Here is a 15049-nt window from a genome sequence, read left to right on the forward strand (position 1 = left end):
GCAGGGTAGTTGTTGTGATTGTGAGGAAAGCACTAGCCCTTCCAGACTGAATAACAAAGCTAATGTTATGCCATGATGTTGGTCCAAAGAAATGTGTTGCTTCTTTGGGCTACACTTCCACCTTGGATACAGAGCACCAGTTTATAATACTGGCCTTAAACTCTCCTTTGATAGTCATATCTAGGATAGTCTTGATATGTCTTCTTATCCTTGATAGTCTTATCAAGGATAAGATGGCATCACAGTGACAGACTATAGAAGACTATTCAAGCACTCTGAATGAAAATTTAAAAAATAAAATAAAATGGCATAGTATAAAAAAGTTCATAAGGCACAACAAGCTCTTGAATGCTTGTGAGCAGAACATGGAGTTGGGCAGTTGTGCTATCCTCTCCCACTTGCTCTAGAAAACAAGATTCAGCAATAGGGTTGCCAACCTCCAGGGGGAGCTTGGAGTTCTCTTGGAATTACATCTGACCTCCAGACCACAAAGATCAGTTTCCCTGAAGAAAACGGCACCTCTGGAGGGAGGCCTTTATGGTAATACATCCACACTGAACTTCCTCCCCTCCTTAGATTCTACCCTCTCAAGTCACTTGCCCCAAATCTCCAGGAATTTCCCAAGCTAGATTTGGCACAGATGGCAAGAAGTCAGAACAGGCTGTAGCAGGACTGTGGTAGAAGGTGTAGTTTCCATCCCACAATTGTGACCTCGTCTCCTGCCCTACTTCCACACAAACTAGTGAACAGTTTTCTTACAACTAGAGGCATAGAATACAGCAGCCTCAAGACAAAAGATGCCTTTCCTGTATCATGCCTAGAACTGTTAAGGATTTGTATTCAGAATAGGAAGTAATTTAAATGCCACAAACTACATATCAACAACTGGCTTTAATAAGAACTTCTTCCATGACTTGGTTTTTACTATTTTACAGTTGATGCAGGAGAAACACGTTGACTCATCAATTATAAAATGGGCCAATTTCACAAGTAATCCATGGGTTCTAAAAGTAGTTCTATTCTAGGTCCTTTGAAAGCCATTACTATCTTTTATATGAACACCTTTTTGTTTCAGATTGCAGAAGAGTATTCTGTAGATGTGCTTCATTGCATGGATAACTTTCAGCTAGTTGACCATAAGGTCCACCACGCTGAAATGAGGCACCAAGGTCATTAAAGATGTATACAAATAGTCACTTAGGAAATACCTTTCTTCAAATTGGACATGTTAATCTTCCAGTACAAATGATATTTCTGCCAGTGTTACCAGGAAACATTGAGGTTCCTAGGTGCTATTGAAGGGCATATAATATAACTAAGGCTAAGCTGGTCTGGATCAGTTCAGTGCTTGGGTGGGAAATCTCCTGAAGCCACCTTGAGTCCCATGAAAGTAGAAAGGTGGGGTGTTAATGTAATAAATAAATACAACTCTGTAGTTCTTTACATTAATTCTTAGTTCCAGTGTTTCATACATCAGTCAGCCTAGCTTAGTTTAACTCAGGCAAAATCAGCAGTATCATCTAAATACATAAACTGCTACATTATTTAGTATATGAAATGCTTTGGAAAATCAGGCATTTTCTGAACAAATTAGCATATCTATTTGTTTTTGTTTTTATACTTCCCTCCTCTCATGATAAACAAAGAAGAACGAAAAACCCTTATTGTTCCACAGAGGTTTCAGATCACTGTTCCTTTTGTATACTGAGACTTTGTGATTGTTTGCAATAGATAGTTATTTTTGCACATCCAAGACTATAACATGAATTCTTCAAAACAAATCTGATTATAAATATATATTGTGTATTAACAAAAGAAACTCTGAAATGGCAACTTTGCAAGGAAATAACCAACCTTTCTGTAAGCTAAAGCAAAGAGCAGAACAAATCCATGTCAAACAAGAGAAATTTAAAAAATCATAATGAATGTGTTTTATCACAAAAATAGCTTAACCAATCTTGTTTAAATACAGCTCTGAACTTTGCATGCCTTAATGCATAAAACTCAAATGAATGCTGGGTCAATAAGGACAGAGAGCTTAGTCACAAGAATATGAAGGTGACCTTGTTCAGTTGTAGTGTGAGATGTTTAATCTGAATCCTCTATTTAGTTTCCCAGCTGTATCCCTGAGTTGCTAGCACAGATATGAAATAGACTGAACACATTCTATATAAGGAGAGAGTATGACAAGAAGTTCATGGATAGGGATACAATTAACGGTTCAGAAAAATATGTATGCAGGCCCGTGAACACACCAGCAACTTACCTCACTATTTATACGTGTCGAGTACAAAAGAATCAAAAACGAAATAAAAATTCTGTTCCCACCGTGCCACCTTTTTCCGGGTTTTTGATAAAATTCGCATGATTTCTGTTCCCATTGCGCCTCCTTTCTCTGCTGTACTGCTCTCAAAGGAAGGACAGCAATTGGTCCAGGAATTTGCGGGCCATCCCATAACGGTAGCGGGGAAGGTTGTTTAGAAAAAGGGAAAAAAAACCAAGAATTGTACTGCGTGGCGGGAGTTCGAGGGGAAAGCGAAACTTGCCACCGGGACTTGCTGCCATCCCACCCTCTCGCATCTAAGCATGCAAATTAAAGGGGAGGCTCTTTTTGCAAGCCTCGATTCCACCCCCTCCCCCCTCTGCCCCCTCCCCCCACTCATGCCACCCCACTCCGGTTGACTTGGGAGTTTGTGCCAGAATAAGGCAGGCGACGCTTGCAAACCCCCCCCAATTTCCCCCCTTCCTCCTTTGCAAAGCCGAAAAGGGGGGGGAATGAGTGTGGGCGGTTAGGAAGGATGGGGGTGGGGCGGTGGGCTTTCAGCGGGGTTGCATGTTCCCACTTCATTGCTCCGCATGAGGAACACGTTTTATTTTTATAATCCGCCATATAAGCGGATCCTCTTACCGCGGAGAAATTGCGCACTGGAGACGTCATCAGAATCCTTCGGGTGAGATGAAGTGGGAACATGCAAGGAAACCCCGCAGAAATCGGAGCGGCAAACGTGCAGTGCAGACACGGCCCAGATTGTGTTCTGATGTGTTATTTTTCCTGTACAGGTGCCATATTTTGTCTTTTAAACAGTTCTTGTTATTGATTCTGCCATTCAGAACAGACCTAATTGCCCTTCTCTTTTCCATCCTTAAACAAGAGACATGTAAATTTTCCAGCTTGGGGTGGGGTGGGGGTGGATAGACATTACTTCTGTCCATAGAACATTATTATTTGGGCCATACGAAGTTCTCATACAATGGCCTATGGGTTCCATGTGGTACAGATTAATTCCGATATTCATGTGCCAGGTAAACTAGGAGAATGTTGCTTGGGTTGAGGATGATTTAAATGGGGGAAATGACACAAATTTCAGTGAGGTGGATTATTTTTCTTCTGCTCCATTTCATGGCTGCTTGCAGTCTCATTGTGTGTGTGTGACTGGAAATGTGAAAAAATATGTGTGACTATGTTTGCATGTATTTGTCAGAGCATATGAAAAAAACAAAACAAAACAATGCATAATCTTCTTTTCATTTTCCATGTCTTTGAAAGGGTGAATTTTTGGAAAAGAAAGTAGGATCATGTCAGCTAGAAGGGACTGCAGGGTTAAAGATATAAAACAAAAGGCAAGAATTAAATAAGGCCCTACTTTTAAAGGCACCTAAAATAATATACTAGTTTTAAGACAAGCATGGAAGTGGATAGTTATAACATTCCTGTTGCAGTGTTCATGGAGAATAGCATGAACAACCATGTGAGATATCACTTCAGTACCATTCATTTCACCCTGAAATGGCAACTCATAAAAGAGTTTTTGCACTGGTGCAAAAGATAGTTTTGAGATAGGTTCCTTGTTTATTGATTTGATTTATTTATTTACAGAATTTATACCCTTCTTTTCTACCCTCATCAGGGCTACTAAGACAGCTAACAGATTAAAAACATACATAAGAAAACACATTTTAAAGATCATTAAAGCCAAACAAAAACACATCATTAAAACAATTAAAAGCAAGCTAAAATACACATACAAAAACATAAAAAATAACAATTAAAGCATAAGGAATGAAGGAGTGATCACTGAGAGAATGCCAGACAAAACAAAAGTATGTGCTTGTTGGCAGAAGACCGCAACAGAAGGGGATAGGCAAGTATTACTGGGGAGAGAGTTCCAGAGATTTGATGGTATGACCTTCTCCCTTCTCCTGGCCTTCTCCCAGGTTGCCACCTGCCTAATCTCAGAAGACAAGGGCACCCAAAGCAAGGCCTAGGAAGATGATTGTAGTGGTCAGGTAAGTTCAGGTAAGGGAGTAGGCAGTTCTTGTTGTCCCAACAAATAGCAGTCCTATATGACACATTTGTGCTTCACATTCTTGAAGCACAAATGTGTCATATATCCCAGATAGTAAGAGCAGCATGTCAAGAGTTACAGGCCGCTGAGAGTCTCCACCTGCAGGGCTTTCCCTAGACCAAACTTCTGAAATCTTTCTGCAGAAATCCACACAGCAGTACACATGACCTGCAGCTTTTGGATACATGGTTCTACACTACTTCTTTCCTAATTGTACTCCAATCCTCTTTAAAAACAAATTTACACATAACACTTCAGCAAGGTAACTAAATTCCATTGACAGTGGGGACGTTATCCCCTACTGTTCAAGAAGCTCCAAAAAGCCTTTACAGTACTGGCAGAAAAAGCAGCCAGTCTGTACATCCTGGGGGCTGTCTGTGACATTGATATTGTGTCCTTGTTTTCCTTCTGTTTGCCCTTTGTGTCAGAGACTGGAACCTGGTGATCTGAAAGTGACTCAGAGCACCTGCTATCTCATTAGCTATCCCAGGAACATACCTAGCTATAAAAAGAACATTTAACTTCAGATGTGAAAACAAACATGGAGAAAAAAAAATGGTCTGAGTTAGTCACATGAGTTTCCCAGGTACAGAGAACTTAAAAGGTCAGATTTCTTGTGAGGTTGCCCTTCCTGATTCATTACTATCACCAAAATAAGGTGGAACTCCAAAACACAATCTCAAGAGAGACCTGAAACTATCTTATGTTGGAATCATCATTTCATATCCTTCTGTCTTTCTAAGCATATCCTTGTTACATCATGAGTGCACCGGAAAATCTGCCTCTATTCTCATAGTTTTCTTCCAAAAGACACCTAATATATTCCTGCTTCAGCTCAGAATGATGTAATGAAAAGATACAGAGCTCTAATAACCACTAGAGTCTTACATAAGAATACACAAAATGCTGCCCTGGAGCTACCACCCTGAATGGTCAAGGAGTCTGGAAAAGACCAGAATGTCCCTCAGAGTTACTTTCTTCCACCCTTTCATATCCCCCACTTCCTCAGAAAATTTAACTTCTGGTAATCTAGAAATTCTTGACACTGAGTTCTACTCTGGGCCCAGGAACACAAGCTGGATGGCCTATTTTTCTTGTATTAGGGGAACCCTAAGCCAACCCTGGCATATAGAGAATATAGCATGACCTATTGAACATATTGCCCTGACCTGGATCGCCCAGGCTAACCTGATCTCGTCAGATCTCAGAAGCTAAGCAGGGTCAGCCCTGGTTAGTATTTGGATGGGAGACCATCAAGGAAGTCCAGGGTTGCTATACAGAGGAAGGCACTGGCAAAACACCTCTGATAGTCTCTTGCCTTGAAAACCCCCCAAAAGGGGTTGCCATAAGTCAGCTGCGACTTGACGGCACTTTACACACACACACTGAACACATTGGGTTGGATCCTGCCAGCTCTTCTGTGGGTGAAAAGGAAGAAGCCACCTAAAATGCTGTGCTTGAAATCATTAGACCGCTGTGAACCAAAGCCATGTAGGGGCTATACTAAGGAGGAGACTTGGGCAAGATGAAATTTTTTTTAAAACCTGGCTGGCTCTAACCCAATAACACCTTGTTTGCTCCCTCAGATCCTCCCAGGGCTTCCTACTTCCTACTGCACCTTTCCTGCAGGGTATCCAAACAGCCCCATCACAGGCCTGTTTTCCCCAGTAACGACTTTGTTGTGAAAAGCTCTTCCTGAGGAGATGTGGAGGTCTACTACACTGTCCTCTGTCCATAAGAGACCATTTTCTACAGATGTATATTTAGCGGCTACTTTAGAAGGCAAGTTGTTGCCTGGAGCCCTAACAGTGCTCAATCATAGTCTTACCTTTAGATTCCCAGGGGGTAAAAAAAAATAGACAATGAGGTTGTAAAATGCTTACCTATACATGTTAATTGCCAAATATGTTTTGAAGGAAGTTGAGAAACATCTGTATGCACCAGTATATAACACTTTTTCAAAACTGTGTGAGAACCAGATGTGCTTGTGATAGCAATTACTATATTCCACTACATAGAAGGTTTTCTATTTGTCTTGGATAATAGAAAGTTAAACTACTAATGGTGCCATCCTAAGAACACTTCCTTGGGAATAAACCCCATTGAATAGACTTCAGTAGGATTCTGAGTAGAGCTGTTTAGGATTGCTCACAAAATCCCATTGATTTCAGTGGGATTACATTCTTCAAGTGGCATATATTCTTCAGATGTATATTTAGCGGGTATTTTAGAAGGCAAGTTGTTGCCTGGAGCTCTAACAGTACTCAATCATAGTTTTACCTTTAGATTCCCAGGAATACGTGGTAAAAAAATAGACAAATAAGGTTGTAAAATGCTTACATATACATGTTAATTGCCAAATATGTTTTGAAGGAAGTTGAGAAACATCTGTATGTTCCAGTATATAACACTTTTTCAAAACGATAGGAGAACCAGATGTGCTTACAACCTTGCTCGTTAACAACCTTGCTCAGGTCTTGCAAACTGAAAGCTCAGTGGTGTCCTTTATTGAATCAATCCATCTCATGTTGGGGTCTTTCCCTTTCCCAGCAGCCTTCAACTCTTCCTAGCAGTATTGTCTTTTCTAGTGCCTCTTATTTTCTCACAATGTGACCGAAGTATGATAACCTCAGTTTAGTCATTTTAGCTTCTAGGGAGCATTCAGGCTTGATTTGATCTAGAACCCACTTATTTGACTTTTGGTGGTCCATGGTATACGTAACACTTTCCTCCAATGCTACATTTCAATAAAGTAAGTTCTGCCAGTCCTTGAAATCCTGCTCTAAACCACTACTCTTAACCACTACACCACGTTGGCTCTCTAACATGTTTCAAGGGAAAGGGGGTTACTTCTTCCATCCAAATATGATTATCTTTACATTATAACTGTTTGCTCAGAGCTAATGTGTACAGTTATGAAGCGTATTGAAATCTAATAACATGTTCATGCATGTGTGAACTCAGCCTACAAACCCACCTGCTTCTACAGGCAGGATACATATTTGCAAAAACCTTCTTCTGAGGCCCTTCTCTGCAATGCCCTCCTTGGAAAAAGTCATCAAATGCTTTTATTTCCTGTTCATTAGTTGCCCAGTAAAGATATCCTACTTGCCTTGTTTATATTTGCAGTGCTGTTTAGAATTGTGTGTTCTTTTATAGTGATCTTATTGTTAAACATTACCATTTGCTGTGGTTGTTTTAGCTTGTGGTTATGTGTTGGGCTTTTATAGCCACCTTAGAAGTTTCTTGAATCTGAAAGATGAGGTATAGTTAAAATGTCACTGTACCACAGTTGCTACCATGTTCAGTCCAGTAGGGATTGGCCCTTCTAATCTTAGCTCAACTCTGAAGTACACTAAGAAGGTTCGAAGAAGTAATTATTTGTCTAGAGTTAGGGTTGCTAGCAGTCCTGGAGAAAATTGTCTTGTTGTCCTTTTAACATAAATATAATGTGTGGAAATGCTGCTGAAGCTTGTTATGGCATGCAAGTAAATAATAAAACCTGATAAATAACATCAAATTAAGCCTCTGTTAAAGGAGCAAGACTTTTTTTAAAAAAATCTCAAGGCAGTTGTAAACCCTGTACAGACTACTTGCTAGTTATTGGGAAGTTACAGCATGTCCTGAGACTTTGGAATGATCTGGAAAATCACATGTGGACTGTTTTTATTTTCTGTATAAACGGACCAGTGGAATCTGAATAGAAATCTATAATGGCACTCATTTATACAGATAAACAGGTATTGGTGTTATTAGTGGGTAGGAAAAAAACTCGTTCTTTTTGTTAGTGAGTGGATTAAGTTTCTCTCTGGAAACTGACAACTACGGTAAGTCATTGTAGGGATTGATGATGTCCTCTGTTTCAATAGAATTTACTCTTGATTTATTGGGCTTTCTGATACCTTTGACTCACCTGGTTTGTTGAGCAAATACTTTCACATGCCCTGCTAATTTGAAACCTTAAAAGATGATACACAATTTAGCTGAAATTAAGCACTTTTAAAGCCCCACTGATGCTTAAAATTCACATTGTAATCAGTGGGTTTTTGTGGTGCTTTACTTTTGGCTGGATTTTGTCTATAGTTTTGTCTTTAGAGATATGTCATGCTTCAAACTGAGGGATTATACAGTATATGTACTTCCACGATTATTTTCCCCATTTAGTAAAAAGAGTATAGCTGTGGGGACTATAATTTAAAGGGAAACCTCTGTTTGTGTGCATGTGTGTGTGAGAGAGAGAGACTATTTTACCTATTTGTCCCATTTCCCCACAGAAATTGTCATGCCCAACTGGTTTTACATATCTTGGGAAAACTTGCCAGTGCTACATGGGGAGAGGCTGTGGTTCAATAGTAGAGCATCTGCTTGGCATGCAGCAGGTCCCAGGTTCAATCCCCGGCATCCCCAATTAAAAGGACCAGGCAGTAGGTGAAGTGAAAGACTGCTGCCTTACCAGAAGAGCTGCTGCCAGTTTGAGTAGACAATACTGACCTTGATGGATTGATAGTCTGATTCAATATAAGGTAGCTTCATGTGTATATGTGTTTGTTTGTTTGCTGCCAACAGGGATAAAACCATCTTGGGTTTTAATATCAACAGTGTTTGATCAATCTGTTAGATTTTAATCCCATCTTTCCTCCAAGGAGCTCAAGGCAATGTGCATTGGTACTTAACAGTTTCTAATAAATACAAGATTATAAAGCTGTCATTTGTTATGAGAGAAGAAGATAAAATTTCTAATTGTCCTTTTAAGCAAACCCACGAAGGGTATATTCTCATTCAATGAGCATGAATCTTCTTAATCCCAGCACAAGTTTTTTGTTGATCAAGTTATGAGGGATCAATAAAAAGTATATATTTCATAGAGGGAAAAAGAGACTTTAAGTGAAGAATGTGCAGATTGGCCTGGCTGTAGTCATGTAGTCGAAAAGCCTTTTCTATTATTTATGTTATTCTGTGCTGCTAATAATATCTCACGCCTTCTAAAATAGAAATGCTGCGGTGCTCAGTGGCACTGACACACTTACTGGCTCTTTGCAATATCAACTTGAATTTCAATAGTTTATGCCAGAATTACACATACTGACAAATAAATGTTAGTAGCATCCATCAAGCAGCTTTCTTTGATGAGATTCCCCTCCCCTGTTTTTTTTCATAGAAATGAATAAAGTTAGATATTTTTTCTCATGGGTTACTCCCACTAACTGGTAATTTCCTCTCACAACTTTAATCATCTTCAAACATATAAAACATCCTGACACTTTTCTATGGCATGAAGGGGTCTGTTCTAAAATTGACCTGACAAATTTTTATATGTTCCCTTGTATACGTCTATATGTGGTTTAGGCAGACCACAAGGAAAGAAGAAGAGTTGGTTTTTTATATGCCAACTTTCTCTACCACTTAAGAGAAACTCAAACCGGCTTACAATCACCTTCCCTTCCCCTCCCTACAACAGAGTACCTGTGAGGTGGGTGAGGCTGAGAGAGTGTGACTTGCCCAAGGCCACCCAGCTGGCTTCTTGTGTAGGAGTGGGGAAACAAATCCAGTTCACCAGATTAGCCTCCGCCACTCATGTGGAGGAGTGGGGAATCAAACCTGGTTCTCCAGATTGGTGGCAAATATATTCCAGGGGCTATTCAGGTTTTTAACCTGAAAATTACCCCAATTATCCTCTTTGGTGTTGCCATCTGGATTACAGTCATCAATGAATCTATAGATCGTCCACTGCTTCAGTTCTTACGAAAACACCTAAATGCCCCTCGATGTGTTGCTGGCGTTACTCTTCGTTCCGAGTTTGGCCAAATGTCACTTGAAGCTAGGGCGTGGTTGGCCGCCTTTAAACTACACCTTAAACTGTGCTTTAGCACTGAGGGGTTCCTAGCTTCTCTGAAGCATGACCCTTTCAAATCCTCATGGCAAAGAATCTTAGATGAGAAACTGGCGTTGCTGGGCTTCTCGCAGGATATGTTATCAGATCTTGGGAAAACGGAAGCTTTTGCCAAAATTAAAAAGCGCATTAAAGAGCTCGATTATAACAGCACTACTTTTCGTGCTCGTCGCGTCTGTTCATCCTAGTTCTTCGGAATACCCCCTCCACGTGGTCTGCCTGCCTATACATATTATCTGACAACTCCTCGTCTCTGTAGAGCTTTTTGCTTGGATAGATTGAATGCTAACCCTTCTATGGTAATGCAGGGCAGAATTCTGAATATACCATACTCAGACAGGATCTGCCCTTGCTCTTCTGGCTCTATTGACACATTAGCCCATGCCCTTTTGGAATGCCGCTTTTACGAGGAACTTCGATCGCACTATATTTCCCCCCTTTTAATATACAAATCCAATGCCTCTGTGACTGACATAATGCCTTTTTTACTAAGCGACAGGGACCCCAAGGCTACATTGTCAGTGGCAAGATTTGTTTCAGTCCTTATATCCCTCCAACATTAGATATATGCTGCTCAAGATCAATTGATCAAGGAGCTTCTAAGGGATAAAAGGAAAGGTTCTCCAGATCTGACTCCACTGCTCCAAACCACTGCTCTTAACCACTACACTATGCCGGCACGGTATAAACGTTTTAACAAATAAATAAAATAAGTAATGCAAATTATTTGTTTGCATTAACATTTCAGTAATGAAAACTTGACAAAAGAATCAGAATATGAACAAATCAAACTGGGTAAATTGATAATGACATTTGAACAGTGTTATCCTAAACTGAATTATACCTTTCCTGGCCCATTGACTTCAATTGCTTTAGAAGGGTATGGCTCTTCAGTCCAATAGGACTTGCTAATTTTTGTCCATGATTTGATGTCATTTTGCATTAATAGAGAGGCCCTTGAGATTATGCAAGTGTGATATTGTTCTGTTTGGCATTGGCTAACCTCCCGTAGATTGCAAAAAGTCTGTTATGATTCGGGTGGATTAAAAATATTCAATGCAATCCCAAAATAATTATATATTTCAAGCGGGTTGATTTCAGTGGATTTAGAATGTTATAACTCTCTTTAAGGTTGCATGAGTTGTTCTACAACAAATGTTTGATGAGACCTTATTTTGTCTCATAATACTGATACAATATTTGCATTTTGCATTCTCCACCTATGGTAGGTCGCAATATGACTGACCTAGCCAAGTAAAAATGCCTTGGTTAAAGTGAAGAAAGACACTTTAAAAAATATCTCCCCGGGTACTATTTCTTACTGTGGATACACAATGAAAGATTAAGCCATTTTGTCCTTTGAAAGTAATTTGTGTATATATGTGTATGTATATATATCAGTAGGCCAATTCATCAGTACTCAGACAAACCACATAGTAGGTTTGTAATTACACTTCCTTTCCTCCACCCTTGGAAATGGAGTACAGTCAGTCAGTTGGTTTTCCTTCCTTTTATTTATGTCTGCCTTCCCCCCCCCCCCGCAGTAATATTAGGTTTTTTTAAAATACACTTCAAATGAATTCTTTATATTGTCAGGCTTTAGGGTGGATAAACATTTTTTCAGTGCGTCAATATGACTTTTTGTTGTTTTTTTACTATGCTAGTGTAAAGCAGCAGGAAAAGAGGAAGACCCAACAAGAGATGGACTGACTCAATAAAGGAAGCCACAGCCCTCAGTTTGCAAGATCTGAGCAAGGCTGTCAAAGATAGGACATTTTGGAGGACTTTCATTCATAGGACCGCCATGAGTCGGAAGCGACTTGACGGCATTTAACACACACACAGTGTAAAGCATAGCAGTGACTGCATGAACATTGGTTGTGTGTAACATAATTCACAGAAGACTTTACATAATTCAAGGTGTGAATGATTTGAATAGCAGTAGAGGGAAAAAATACTAAATATATAATCAATCTCTGCCAGCGCCATAATTACTGAAGGATCTAAAAACTGTACATGCACAACAATGGATGATTCCTAATGTATCCCTTCCACTGGGGGGGGGGAATTAAAAACTTGAAAATCTTGTAAGAAATTTATATGAAGAGAATTTTGGAAGCATCCCTATATTGAAGTCAGCATTTCATTTCCTTTACCAAGGCCACTTCTGCACTGATTTTATAGCTGTGTTTGCTCATGGACCACTGAACTGCTACGTGGGAAATGAATGAAGTACATGTCTTTACTCATTCATGCATTTGCTCATTCACTCTTTGAGTGAGTACAAATCCCCCAGGCCAGATGATGTGCACTCAAGGCCACTGAAAGAACTTTCTAGAGAGCATGCAGAGCCTTTGTCTATCATCTTCCAGACCTCTTGGAGGACGGGAGATGTGCAACAAGACTGGAGGAGGGCAAGCGGTATCCCAATCTTTAAAAAAAACGGAAGGAGGGATGACCCAAGAAACTACAGGCCAGTCAGTCTGACCAATGTCTCAGAGAAGATACTGGAGCAGATTTTTTCTGTTATTACTGGAGCAATTATTTTCTGTTACAAAATCTATGTGTAAAACAAGTAGAAAAACATCTCTATAATAATATCTAAATCTCTGAATTAAAGCATAAGCCTCAAAATGATAATGTCCAAGGCTGCTTTGATTCCTTTAGTTTAATACTATTTTAACGTTTTACATTGTGTGAATAATTTCTTTGCGGATAATCTCTTCTTTTTGCCTAAATGATGTAACCTTATCCATCAACATAATGTGCCAACATCTCTTGAGCCAAGACTTGACAGAAGGGCTCTTCTTTTGATTCCAATGCTTGGCCACCAACATCCTTGTTACTGAGATCAAATTCCTTTTAAAATACCCATTTTTTTCCTCCAACTGTGGGACCATCTGATCAAACAAAAGGAGCATTGGAGTACATTCCACCTCCAGTGCAGGTATCATGTGGAACAAGGTTACTTGCAGTATCCCATTGTGAGGTCAGGTGGATTCCCTGAGACATATGTTTTCTGAAATGTTTGTGAAGAGTATTGAATGTATGGTAGCATCTGAGTCCATCATGTGATAGAAGCATCCATAAAACCTAACTTCATATGGATGGAGGAATAGTAATTTGAATCTTTCCTAAGGGCCATACTAGATGTTATGGCAGCCATGGGTTCGGCCCATGGCCACGGTTACCATTTTAGGGAACAAATTAACCATTTAAAAATGCTGCAAGGACCTGATCATATGTGCAAAAAGGATTTTGGGGTTTTAGTAGACCATACACTGAACATGAGTAAGCAGTGTGATGCGGTAGCTAAAAAGGCAAATGCGATTTGGGGCCGCATTCCTGCGGCGGCAGGAGGCCCCTCCAGGGCGCTCCTGGCCGTGGGGAGCCGGGCGCGCCTGACAGCGGCAGAGGCATGGCCTTCCCGCGGCCGCAGGAGGCCCTTCCAGGGTGCTCCTGTCCAAGGGGAGCCGGGCGCTCCCGGCGGTGGCGGAGGCACGGCCTTCCCGCGGCCGCAGGAGGCCCCTCCAGGGCGCTCCTGGCTGAGGGGAGCCGGGCGCGCCCAGCGGCGATGGTGGCGATGGCGGTGGCGGTGGTAAGTTCCCCCCTCCCTCCTCCCTCCCTCCCTCCTCTACCGTATTGACCCGCGTATAAGCCGAGGCTGGCTTTTTCAGCCCTTTTTTTGGGCTGAAAAACTCGGCTTATACGCGAGTATATACGGTAACTATCTTCAAGTACTTGAAAGGCTGTCATATAGAGGATGGTGCAGAGTTGTTTTATGTTGCCCCAGAAAGTCAGACCAGAAACAACAAATCAAAAGAATTTTTGGCTAACCATTAGGAAGAACTTTCTGACAGAGTGGTTCCTTAGTGGAACAGGCTTCCTCGGGAGGTGGTGGGCTCTCCTTCTTTGGAGGTTTTTAAGCAGAGACTAGATGGCCATCTATCAGCAGTGCTAATTCTATGTACTTAGGTTGATCATGATGGCAGGAAGGGTTGTGTCAGTGCTTGGCTCTCGTGGCCCTTTCTTACATGCCCAAGGTAATGCCAATCACCACTTCGGGGTTAGGAAGCAATTTTTCTCCAGGACAGATTGACTAGAGATCCTGGAGGGTTGTTTTTTGGCCATTTTCTAGGCATGGGGCAGGGGTCATTGGGGTGTGGGGGGAGGTAGTTGTGAATTTCCTGCATTCTGCAAGGGGTTGGACTAGATGATCGTGGAGATACCTTCCAACTCTATGTTTCTATGATTGTGATTGGTCCTGTGGCAGGGGGATAAGGGGATATTATCATTGCACCCCCCACACAATTAATGCCCGCATCTATGGCCACCTAGTTTGGTCTTAAGATGTAGTCTTGCACTGACTATTATTTGTATCACCCTGATACTAGCTTTGAATAAGCAAATGTGACCATAATGCTTCTTTCATGTCAGTGTTGTACTTCTTGGTCTCAGGCAAGTAACATTCAACTCACTGAATTCCCAAGTAAGGCTGCATAGGACTGCAGGTTTAATGGTATTGGGTGAGAAACTGCAGAAGTTCTGTAAGGTCTCAATACCCCTGAACCCTTTAAAACATTGCTTGGTCCGCTTGAATGATAACTGGAAGCTGTCATTGATTAATTCTTAAAGAGATTTTTATAGGAGCATCCCAAAGAAACTATTAATACTAATTTACCATACTTAAGAGTGCATTTTTAAAGTTAGGATTTCATTCATCCATATATGAGTGGTTACTGTGCATGCTAAAGGCAATGGGCAAAAAGAAACCCCATGTGACATTATCACAATGATGCTGTAGCCTGCAGCC

The sequence above is a fragment of the Euleptes europaea genome, chromosome 3 (genome assembly GCF_029931775.1).
Source record: "Euleptes europaea isolate rEulEur1 chromosome 3, rEulEur1.hap1, whole genome shotgun sequence".
Taxonomy (NCBI): domain Eukaryota; kingdom Metazoa; phylum Chordata; class Lepidosauria; order Squamata; family Sphaerodactylidae; genus Euleptes; species Euleptes europaea.